This window comes from Anas platyrhynchos, chromosome 2, assembly GCF_047663525.1.
Source record: "Anas platyrhynchos isolate ZD024472 breed Pekin duck chromosome 2, IASCAAS_PekinDuck_T2T, whole genome shotgun sequence".
NCBI lineage: Eukaryota > Metazoa > Chordata > Aves > Anseriformes > Anatidae > Anas > Anas platyrhynchos.
In genome coordinates this window covers 62614197-62626570 of record NC_092588.1, presented here as the reverse complement: position 1 = coordinate 62626570, position 12374 = coordinate 62614197, and positions in this window count along the sequence as shown.

The following is a 12374-nucleotide window of genomic DNA, read 5'->3' as shown; positions in this document are numbered from 1 at the left end:
TCATATATCTGCTGTTGGATTTTGCTGCATGCCCATGAAGAATCACAGCTTCTACATGTTTGGGTCCCATAAGTGTGCATACATGACTGCCTGGACTAACGTAGGTGGTTTATACATGGTCATTCAGTCAGTAACTGATACACCTTCCTATTGATAAAATTACTAAAAATAGCTAGCATTGTAGAAGTTTCCTTCACGTGGGTTTTTTGCATCTTTAGAAAATCTCCTCTTTCTGTTACTTCTCTTCTGCTAGCTATGTCATGTAGGCACCTCATCTTTCTTACACAAGCATAACTGCCTCTCTGCCTTCTGCCATTCAAAGTGCACATGAAAAGAGTTATTTGTCCTCAGCTAGAGTTACTTGAGTGGAGCTGAGTTATTTGAGTCATTCATTCTGCGACTGAGTCCTTCATGAGCTTCCATTTGTATCTCAAAAATTCATCAAAGGAATTATTTAGCTGTTCACAATACATCCGAAGCAGCACTGGTACAATATATCAGCCCTCCCTGCCTTAATGTACTTGAAACACTCAATTTCCCAAAGTACCAATGTGCTGTATAGGAGCAGGGAGTAGCATCAGGAATTAGCAGAGTTCACTGCTGATGGAAAAGAGTGTCACAATTCCCTGGGCTGGTGTAATTCTGGCACTTTGCAAAACCGTTTTGAACTGCAAAGTAAGATGAAAGGACTGAAAGGGGGTCTGCTGCTTGACACTTCTGTTACTGAGAAACAGCACTGAAAATTAAATTTGTTCCTGAACAGAGTCAGGATGTCACTGCGTGGGGATCAGATCATGTTGGCTTAGCCCTTTCATGACAGTCTTTGGATTGAATAGTCTCAGCTTTTCACTTACAGGTGGTGCAAATCCAAATGCTTTTTACTTTGTTCTGGCTGAAATAAAATTTTGTCCTTGCTGAAAATTAATTATTGACCATTCTGCTGCTTTGTAATGTATTTATGTGCTCTTGGGGACATCTCTCTTTTAGAGCACAAGAGACATCATCTTAAACACAGCTCAGGCAAGAGAAGTGTCCAGCTCTGCTTTGTGATGCCTTTCCTCCAAGTAACTCAGAGCATGCTACCTACAGACAGCACTAATATGTCCATTAGCAGAGCTTCTGAACATTGCCAATAAAGATGACCCCGATCTTCAGAATGGGCTACTGTTCTTACACAAAGATCTTTGCTTAAAAGGCTTTCCTTGAGTTCAGGTAAAACGAGTACCAGGCAAGCCTGCATGGAGCTAAATACAATTTTCTGCTGAGGTTTGGGTCTGGGCTCAGGCCCATGACAAGCGCAACCTCACAGGGACAGGCTGGGTGGCATTACTGGCATCTGCCATAGCTCCCTTATTTTCCTACCCTCTGTGGTCAGCTGTTTGCTTCTGGGTTGTGAGGTTTATTTAATTAATGCAATGACACTATTGTGTGTTAGGAGACACGGTCTGAAAGGCAGAGGCTGTCCCATGCAGCACAGCTTTGCTCTGCCTTCCCTGTTCTCAGGAAAGAAGGCTTGAGCAAGGGCTGCTTGCTCAAGCGTGCTAAGGCCAGGTGGAGTCACTTGGCTTTGACTGAGGGTGAGACTGAGATGAAGGAATGGGAGAACGTGGGCTAAAAGCTCGGAGTACTTCTATTCCAGTAGTTCCCTGGAGAGAGAACAGCAATTAACAAAGTAAAACCCACAGATTCATAGGGCTGGGTCAATCCTTCAATTGCTGTTATGCTGTCAACATATTTCGTGGTCCTCCTACACTGAGTTACTTTCTTCTCATACTTAACCTTGACCACTAAGGGAAAAAAAAAACAAAACACAACTGGCAACATCCAGTTTGGTGATTCATTCCACATGTTACTGCAGCTCCTAAAACACATTCTACTCCAACGGCTTAATTGCAGGCTTATGGACTGCCTCAAAAGTTGAGGTTGGGCCTTGAAAATAGAAAAAGCCTTACCCAGGCACACTTAGAGAGGTAGGTTTGCATCACAGTGGTGGTCAAATGGTCAGCAAGCTGACTGAACTGCTAAAGTAAGCAGGGATTCTTGGGGGTTGTATTAATATCTTAAATTCAGCATCCTTTTTCTTACTTTGATCAGTCACAAGGCCCCAGACCCAGCTCAGGGATAAGCGGGCACTCTGGGAAGGGATGTTTGGATGAGCTGGGATTATGCATCGTCCAAGCCTTGTGGAGCAAGAGGAGAAATAAGAGACAGACTGTCAGTCAGATGAGGCACTCAGAGGGCGAATTTCAACAAATGTGAAGGAATTAAAAGAAAATTTCTGTAGAGAGTTCAGCATATATATATATATATATATATATACATACATGTATATAATATATATATATATATTGCCGTCCAGATAACCTCTCCAGAGAGGTGTGTTGTCCTCCAAGAGTGCATGTCAGAGATGTTAGGGAGGCTCTGTCACAGCTCATTAAACCAGAGGGCTCCAATCCTCTCATCATCATTCAGGCTGGAGGGAAAGCCTGTTGACGTAGTCTACCTAGACTTCAGCAAGGCCTTTGACACGGTCTCCCACAGCATTCTCCTGGAGAAGCTGGCAGCCCGTGGCTTGGACAGGTAGACTCTTTGCTGGGTTAAAAACTGTCTGGACGGCCAGGCCCAGAGAGTGGTGGTGAATGGAGTAAAATCCAGCTGGCAACTGGTCACGAGTGGTGTTCCCCAGGGGTTGGTGTTGGGGCCCATCCTCTTCAAAATTTTTATTGATGATTTGGATGAGGGAATTGAGTGCAACGTAAGTTTGCAGATGACACCAAGTTGGGGCAAAGTGCTCCTCCTGTCCCTGGGTTATATGCAAAATATAACAAAACATGCAAAAGAACTGCGCAGTGAGTGTGATGGAGCACTGGAACCAGCTACCCAGGGAGGTTGTGTAGTCTCCTTCTCTGGAGATATTCAAGAGATATTCTGGAGATATTCAAGGTCCATCTGGATGCCTACCTGGGCAACCTGCTCTAGGGAACCTGTTTTGGCAGGGGGGTTGGACCTGACAATCTCTCAAAGTCCCTTCCAACCCCTACAATTCTGTGAGTCTGTGACTCTGTGATATATATACACACAGTCTTTGCTTCTGGGAAGAAAAACACAGCAAAAGTGGAAAGATTGGATTCACCTGATTCTGTGTTCAAGATCCAGGTCCTGGCAAACAGCTCATGAGCATACCCAGACTTATTTTGTGGCCAGCTACACTGTGTTTCAGCGGGTGGCTCTTTGCCTGTCCACCCTAAGTGTGAATCCCATGCAAGGGGCGTGCGGTGCTGGAGGGGCACACAGGGCCACATTCCACAGCAGTCCCCAACCTCACAAACACAGTGTCCCAGGCACCTCTGGTCATACCTGGAAACCCCAATGTGAATTTATCTGGCCTGCATCTTTTTTAGCCTCCTTTAAGTCTTGAATTTACCTGAAAATTTGCCATCAAGATTCAGAGACCAGATTGAGATCAATTTAAGATTTGGCTGATGAACCAAGGCTCAGACAGCACTGGCTTTGCACTGGATATGTCACCAGCTGCGTTTTTTCTCTGCTCTACTCTGCTCTAAAAGATGAGCAACTTCAGACAGGCAGCCTTCATTTTCCACATTTCTCAGATGTTTCTGAACAACCCAGTTTCACTGATCCACAGCTTGGAGCTCTGCTTGGCATTTTCCTCCAAGGACTGTGAGAAGGAGGAACACCCCGGTGATCAATACTGCCGTGGCCTCTTTCACTTTTCTCACATGAAATGCTTGTTTATTAACTGTATTAATTAAATTAATTTAATTAATGGTTGGATTTAATTACCCATGGACTGGGCTTCTCCAGCTCATTACTTTTAAAGTCTTTCCACACCTTCCCCATCAGAGGCCTGGAGACAACAGTTCCTGGGGATGGAGAATTTTTGGGTTTGAAAATGTACGACCTTCTGGTCAACAACTACCATCACAAAAAGCAGGTGGTTTGGGGCACTGAGCAAAACTGCTGTGGAGGCAGATCTCCACAGGGAGGAGAAAGATTCAGAAACTGCACTGTCAGTTTGGTCCATATGGTGAAAACCCTTGCAAAAAGGCAACAGACTTCATGTGTGCCAGTTTTGACATTGCCATCCTGTTTCCTGCCTGTGCTTCAGCATGCTAATTGCTTGGAAAGGGGTGAGGAGGGGACAAGCAGAAGATCTTACTCTCAGATCTTCGTGTAGGTGCTGTTGCTAAGAAGCACGATGAAAAAAAAAATAACCTTTTTTCCCTTTTGGAGGAGGGGTTGTAGGAGAAGGCTTTGAAGGACAGGACAGAACAATCCTTTCAGCTTCATCTTGTAGACAGTGAGGGAGATGTTATTGCACACGAGAGGTACCAAAGATGAAGTAAACCTTCCAGCCTTCTGGTGGACGACTGTTGCCACTTACTGCTTTGCAGTAGATGGCATTGCTGTGTGGTAGAATGCAGCAACAGCCTCGGTAATGAGGAATGGGGTGATTAGCCTGCAGGTAGACCTGTTAACCCACCAGGAGGCTGCAGCTTCTGTGGCCAAAGTGGGGTGTCCTTCATGTTTCTCTCTGTCAGGTGTGGGTCCCAAATGAGGGGCTGCAGGAGCCTGCTGAGAGCATGGCTCCCTGCTCTAGGAGCCCCCTGGTTCCACATCAGCACCAGCACCTGGGCTCCTCCATCCCTGCAGCAATCCCTGGGCTGTGACCTTTGTTTCCCTGCCTGGCTTCCAAGCAAAATGGGCAGCATGAACCTACACTGAGATGAAATATTCTCTTCCCCTGAGCCACCCCCTAAAGCTGTTTCAGAGATGGCAGCACTCTCCATGCGCAGAGCATTAAGTAGGGCATGCCGGTGCATCTCCCACAATAGCTGCTTTGTCATTTGCTGGAAGTCGCTACTCTGCTATCACTTTGCTACGTCTTGTTTGTTCTGCAACACCAAAGCTTGTACCAAGGTTGTCAGATCAACCAAGCGCTGTCCTGTACTGGAACAAAGAGTCTGCCCATGGAGATGAGCTAGTTTGTTTCAGATTTTCCTTCTGGCCCGCTTATGTCATTTTCTGTCAGTTGCGAATATTATTTCTGAACTGCCTCTGTATAAAATACTAACACCTGTTAGCACTTGTAGTTCAGGCTGAGCTATTTTTTATTTACTTTGAGAAGCCAGCTCCATGTTCCTCTGCTATTTGGGAGAGTCTCTCACTAGCCTAAATATGCTGGGGGGAGGGGAGGGGGACGGGGGAAGGGGGTGGCCTCTACATGTGAGTTAAGTCAATTAGAAAAAGAAAATTCAGGAGTTGCAAATGGGAAAAAAAATGCATGAAATGCCGCATGTTGCTGAAACCCGTGTTGTTATTTTTATTCTTCTGTGCTGTCAGGCTCTCTGTGAGGTAGTTCTCTCAGCAAACAAGGCCAAGATGAAAGAAAGACTGATTAACAAAATCGAGGCTGCTGAAGAAACACTGATGCAGTGGGTAATTATGTTATTTTGAGCCAGCTATATATTCGTGTAGCAGTGCAGCAGGATGGGATCAAAACCCTTGTCATGTATCACCAGTAGAAAGCCTTAGGTGCATTTTACAAGTGCAATTCGATCAGCATACCAAGGTCAACAGAAGGCACAATAAGTACATGCTAACCCATCCTATGAAGGTGGGAAAGCTGTTCTTTATGTCCTATCTTAACCTACCATACCTTCATGGGATATGGAATTGCAGATGCACATACATGATTTTAGGGAGTTCCTCATTCAAAGCGGAGTTCCTCATTCTATGGCTATTATCATTGCTTGTCCACTCAGACACCAACATTTCTTCCCTAAAGATATGGATCAGGGTCTTCACTTCTTTCTTTGGTGGTCACCAAATCTTTTGGTGGAAGGGAAGCGAGAGGTGTTATTCATTTAAAAGCAACCAAAAACACTAATGCTAAATTTGTCTGCTGTGATCATTACACCGTTTCTGAACTGCTAATCACTTCAGCAAAAGTGAGGCACTGCTAAAAATATATATATATATATTCCTCTTTTCTGTCCTACTTTGTAGGAGTAAAAATGAAGCAATCCCTCCAGGACAGCTATTAAGAGCCCTGTGCACATCCAGCCCTGCGCATGCCCTGTATGTCTTGCTCAAGGAGGAAGGCAAGCAGGGCGGGGATGCCTTGCGGTGAGGTTTCCTTTACCACAGGTTCCGTTCTCAGCGATGCTTTTATTCTGGGGCTGCAGGAAAAAAGAAAAAAAAAAAAAGAGAGAAGTAAATCCTGCTGTTGCAATTATTCGGAGAACTCGATCCCAGAGTGGCACCGATGTACCAAGAGTCTGCAAGTACAAAGTGGAGACATTTTTCAGAAAGAGTTCTCAAAAAAATGGGCTGAGAGCCAGAACAGAACATCCTCATTTCAACTCCGCGTACTTAACACAAAGTTCTCATCTGCTACCACATTCACAACACGCAATATAGGAGAGCTTATCCAACCTTTGGAGACAAGCATTTGATTATCGTTCTAAAACCAAGACAAGCTCCGTGCTTTGGTTCTGACACAACCCCACAGCTGACGGTGCCACGGTCACCTGCAATGCACGGGAGGGAACAAGCAACTGCAGAAGTCTAAAAAACATGTATCTTGGCTTTATTGCAAAATTTGGAATTAAATGCTCAGCCCCCCTGTGACCTTGGTATCAGGTTTGAGTAACATATGGCCAGGAAGTAAGCACCTAAGTCAGGTTTCACAGAAATCAGCAGCAATTTCTTATACCTGCCAGGCCCTGCTGGTGGTGCTCTGCAAGACAGCAGCAGTCACGTTAAACAGTCATTTATAGCATCTTAAAAGACTGATTAAAAAATGCATTGTGGGCAAGGGGGGAGATGCTGAGACTTGAGACCATCAGTGGCCTTGTGATGGAAGGGGCTAGGTCAGACTCTCTTAGAAAAATGCACAGATGCAACTTTTTCTAGCTCCTACAGGCAGGGTCTGTGCCATCACACAACCAAAGCTGCCCATCCTAACCATGGTTTGCAAGAATATGACAAAATGTCTTTAAAGATTCCTTTGGCAGAAAATAAATAAAATAAAATAAAATAAAATAAAAAATAAAATAAAATAAAATAAAATAAAAAAATAAAATAAAATAAAATAAAATAAAATAAAATAAAATAAAATAAAATAAAATTAAGTTAAATTAAATTAAATTAAATTAAATTAAATTAAATTTAAAAAAAAAAATGTCTTGAAAAATGCCTGGGGTCAGCACTGTGAGAAACCATCTCACAGCAGCAGAATGATGTGCTGGTTGGAGCTGAAAGAAGTAAAGGAAGAAAGCCAATTCCTGAACTCTTTCCAGTTACTGGAGAAACTAGAAATGGGGAGTGCACAAGGAAGAGCAGTAAAGTCCCCAAAGCTGAATTAACTTAAGGTGAGGGAGAAGCATTAATCTGTTTGTTCCATTTGTTTGACAGTGTGACCTAAGTGTCCAAATTAAATGATCCTGAGCTTTCACTCAATTTCTTGTGGTTTATCTGGAAGGTGAGAAGAGGGTCCCTTATCTATTGGAATTTACTTTGCCTAGGATGGAAGACATTTAGCTGAACAATGAGATGTTTTTCCCCTGTATTTCCTCCAAACCCCAAGAGAATTAGCATTTGGCAAAAATGTTTGATTAATAAATGCTATGATACAGAAAACTGGGAAATCTTGTGGATTTGGCAACATCATTGCAGTATGGTGTAGACCTCTTTGGTTGATTTTAGAATTTATTCACATTGGTAGAGAGATTACATGGTTGTTATGTAACTCTTACTAAAAAATAAGGTTTTGATGCTTACAGGGATTGAGCATATTTATTGGTTTTGCTGGGGGTAGCGTCAGATAGTTAGCATGTTATTGTATGCAGATTGCTTCTCTTTAACAATTTATGGAAACAATCTGAAATGCTTCTGAGAAAAACCCATGGGATTTAATCATCAAAGGGTGAAAAAATCCATCTTGTAGCCTTTGTTGATGAAAATGACCTCACCAGATCACAGAGGAATACGTATGAAAATAACTAGGAGGAAAGAGTGAAGATCCAGAAGAACAAGATCTGAAGATTTCTTACATAAAGGCAAAGTTGATAGGGTTACTTAAATTAGTTGAAACAGCAGAGATATTCCCATGCCAACCACGAGCCACTGGAATGTGCTGAACCCTTCAAGCAGCGGGACAACATAGCTCTCAGTTAAGTGTCACTGAGAAAGAAAGCCAACAAGTAGAAATCAAGCATTACTCAATAGCTGCTCTATCAAAATAGCACTGAGCATAACCTCAAGAGATCCCCTACTCCCACCACCCTTCCCTAAGGCAGAATCAGCTATTCTTATATTATTCCCGATAGCTACTTGTCTACTCTGTTCTTCAAAGCTCTATGGATGCTTTGCAAGTTTAAAGCAGTTCTGATTCACTCAGCACTGACTCACTCAAGGACTATTTTGCCGCTTCACTGCCTTTACTGTTAGAAAGCTTTTTCCTAACTTGTTTCTCCCTAGTTTCTGCTAGTTTCTTACCTAATTTGCCTCTTCTGTTCTGCTGTCTAAATCCATGACTCCTTGTACACTGGTTGGAAGAGGTCTTCAGGACTGCTTTTATTATTTGTCTCAATCTCCTCTCCCTCCAGCAAAGGGATTCCAGTTTGTCCTGTATTTTCCTTAATTTCCAGTTTTCTAGCCTTCTGATCAGATGTTGTTGTTCTCAAATTTGTCACCAAATAGTCCCTCTTCTCCTTGAACTGAGATACCTGAAGATGGCATCCTACCTTGTCAGAGACCTTGCTGACCCAGACCACAGTGAGAGAATTACTTCATGTTTGTTTTTGATCACACCTGATGGCACATTGTCAGCTGTTTTCAGGTGTTAAAGCTGACTCACATTTGGCTGCCTCCAGCCTCTTTTCCGGAAAAAAAAAATGCTACTTAAGCAACCATCCATCCAAAATGCTACTTAAGCTACCAGTCTGCATTTGTGAGGTTAATTATTCTTGCTTGAGCAAAGTACTTCACAGCTCTCTCTCTTGGATTGCATTTAATTCTTTCCAGACCACTTCTCCAGTTTGTCAAGATTAGCCTGAATTTTTATTCTGTCCTCTAGTGTATGTACACTCCTGGGAAGCCAGGCAAATGTGATGAGTGTTATCATATCTGTTCTATCATCAACAGTATTAAAGTACATTGGATAATTCCAGATCCAAGGCTGAGCCTTGCAAAATCACGCTCAGCCATGTTCTTTTTTTTTTTTGATAATGAACCACTGGGAACTAGGTATTGAGAACAATTTTCCAGTTTATCATCATTCTGTAGGGGTTTCGTCCAGTCTGTCTTGCTTTCTCCCTTCAAATTGAAATGGTATGTTGCCTTGAGAAGGTAATAATTTACTTTCATAGGCCAAGCGATGCTTGATTGAAAAATGGGGTAAGAGAGCAGAAGAAGAAAGCCAAAGCTATCTCTGATGGGCCTGGTGGGATGTGGTAGGCGTTGTGAATTGCAGTGACACACCTGAATGGACACACATACAAGTGACCTCCAGGGCATGTGACGGATTCACTTCACGCAACATGGGAGGCACATGAAGAGAAACAATAGGGCAACAAAAACACATCAAGTTCCTGCTCACTGCAATGTCTGCTGGGGCAGCAACTGCAAGATGTTGAGCAGACATCCCCACAATACCTGAAACTAAGGTGTCTGAGACAGTTGTGGGCACTGGCTGGTCTAGGGGAGCCAACACACAGTTCTTCAGCCACCATCACTTTTGCATAGTTCAAGTCCATTAAGCTACATCCCAAACTGGCACCATAACCTCCCAGGCACAAGAGTTTGGATTTCCTGGAGGTCAGCTCATACATTTATCTCCACTGTCTAAAACAGTACAAGGTTCCTCAGAAATCACTGTCTTCTCCTGTGGGTGACCAGTTCCAAATAGATGGTTTTTATTTTGTATCCTTATGAAGATCTTTGCACAGGTCTAAAATTTGTAAAGATGTGTGGAGTGGGTCTGTCATATCTTCTACTGTCCTGGCCTGCTGACTCTTCTCCCTCACAGCAAAAGGGAGCATGTCTGCCAAGTTTTCTCTGGAATTGAATATCCCCATTAAAAAAAAAAAAAAAAAAAAGTAAAAAGTTTCAAAGTTTGGCAAAGAAAAAATTATACTAAGCTCAGTCAGTCACTGACACAGACTGCCTAAATATAATCCAAGTCCCCGGAGTCCCTGTAACTTGCAAATGAGTTAACAGCTAGACATGATATTGTAACTCAATCCTCGAGGTTTCTAAGGAGGATGTTTATGAGGAGAACTGACAATGCAGCAACATCCAGAGCAAAATTTATACAGGTACTTTAAGCCCATGTGAGTAGTCCCTTCCCACAACTGATCAGTAAGTAGCTTCAAATATCTTTCCTATGGCCCTTTCATACTTGCTCCACCTTGCTCCAACAGGGTCATCTGCCATTCCTTTATCACCTGCCTTCCCCCCTGCTTTTTTCTCCTTGTTTGCTGTGTAGATTCTCCCCCCAGGGCAATTTTCACTCTTCGATAGCCCCATAAAAACAAAACAAAACAAAACAAAAAACAGAGCACTAACAAACCCTTTGGGGCATGACCTTGCTGTGTCTTGGGCCTTCCCCTTGCAATGGAGCAGGAGGGGATGTATATAAAGCAGATGCGGTTGAAGACCCCAGGTCCAAACCTTCTCTCCTGCTGCTTGTGGACATGTTGAATCTAACATAAGGGTGAATTAAAACAACCCCATCTGACAGTGATAAATGGCATACTTTTTTAGACCTTTTTAAAGAAAAAAACATCATGGCTTGTATTTGCAAATAAAATGCCAGAATACTGGATTTTTCTCCTGGGTCAGAAATCCTTGTTTTCACTCAGCATTGCTGTCTGATACAGATTAGATGGTGTAGTACTTCATACTTCTTGTAGAAAATACAAACAAGCAAACAAACCCCACAAATGCAAAATATTTTCTTTCCTCGGCGTGGCAAATATCTTCCTCGGGAAGGCCACCTACAAAGTGGTAGAAATGCTGTCCAAGAACCCAGCCCTTCACCACTGAAGGCAATTTTCCTGTCTACCCTGTGGTACTAAACATAATTCCACTCTCTGGGGCTGCACGTTAACCACGATGCAATTTCTGCCCTCTTCGCAAGTGCTAAATGGTTATTTTTATCCCGTATTTAGCACATGACTAATGCATCCCTCTCAGGCCCAGTGTCCTTTCCTGAGGACACTAGTAAGACCCAGAAGTCTCCTTTGGAGAAGACATGGCTCTCAGAACAGCACACACGTGGAGGTTCAACTTACACACCACCCATCAGCTGGTGTGGCAGGACAGGTTGCTGAGCAGGGCATTGCTCAAATAAAGTTGCAGGGAAAGAGGAGTAGGTTTAGGGCAATTTAAAAAGAGCTTCTTTAAAGGTTGCTTGCTCGTGCTTGATCCACCCTTGTTTTTGACATTGCCCTTGTCGCCCCCGTTCTTTGTTGACAGGCTTTTAGAGGATGGGTGGTGGCTTTTTCTGATAGCAAGCATCAGATGTGGTTACATGAAAACCACATACATGAGGGCTTTACAGTGACTGCAGAGCTGATTAGGTTGTTTTTCTTTCTTTTTTTTTTTTTGGGGTGTGGAGTGGGGCTTCATGAGCCAACAGGTGAAAAGAAAAGCTACTGGGATTTGAAAGAGCTCAACAGGTTCGAGACAGAAGTACTTCTCGTGCATTCAGAGGGCAGAAGAAAAGCTGAGGTGTTACAAAAATAAAGCTGGGAGGAAACCACTTTGTTAGTTTGGATGGTTGGGGTCAGTGAACAGCAGAGACATGGGCACACAAACCCGCAGGGCAAAACTACACCTCCCTAGATGCAAAGATGGGGCAGGGCAAAGGGGGCCAGTCACCGTAGCGAGGTGGGCTTTCTGTACATGATGAATTATCCCACCTCGAGGGAAGGAGCACAGCAATTGCCTCGGGGATGGGAGGAACATCGAATGCTGCGGGCAGTGTAGGTGAGTTTGCCATCAGGAACCGATGTGGCAAACGGGAACGAATCAAAGCGACTCGTCTTTGTGCATTAGCAATGGAGGCTGAGTCATTACCATTCATCACCAGCCCGGCTGGTGTGCTCATTCTGGTGACAGCTGTTTTCGGGAGAGAGGACAGCTTTTGATGCCTTTTAATTCCCAAAACTAAAAGAAAAAAGGGCTGTCAAGGTAACAGGCATCCGGAGAGGCTGAGGGAAAGCAGTGGGTAAGGAAATAACTTTAAGTCTCAGGGAAATGCAGCACAAAAGGGAACTGCCACAATCACCAGGATAGTGTGGCTCGCTCCTTCATCTTTCTGAAGGAAGCAGTAAATGGCTAAA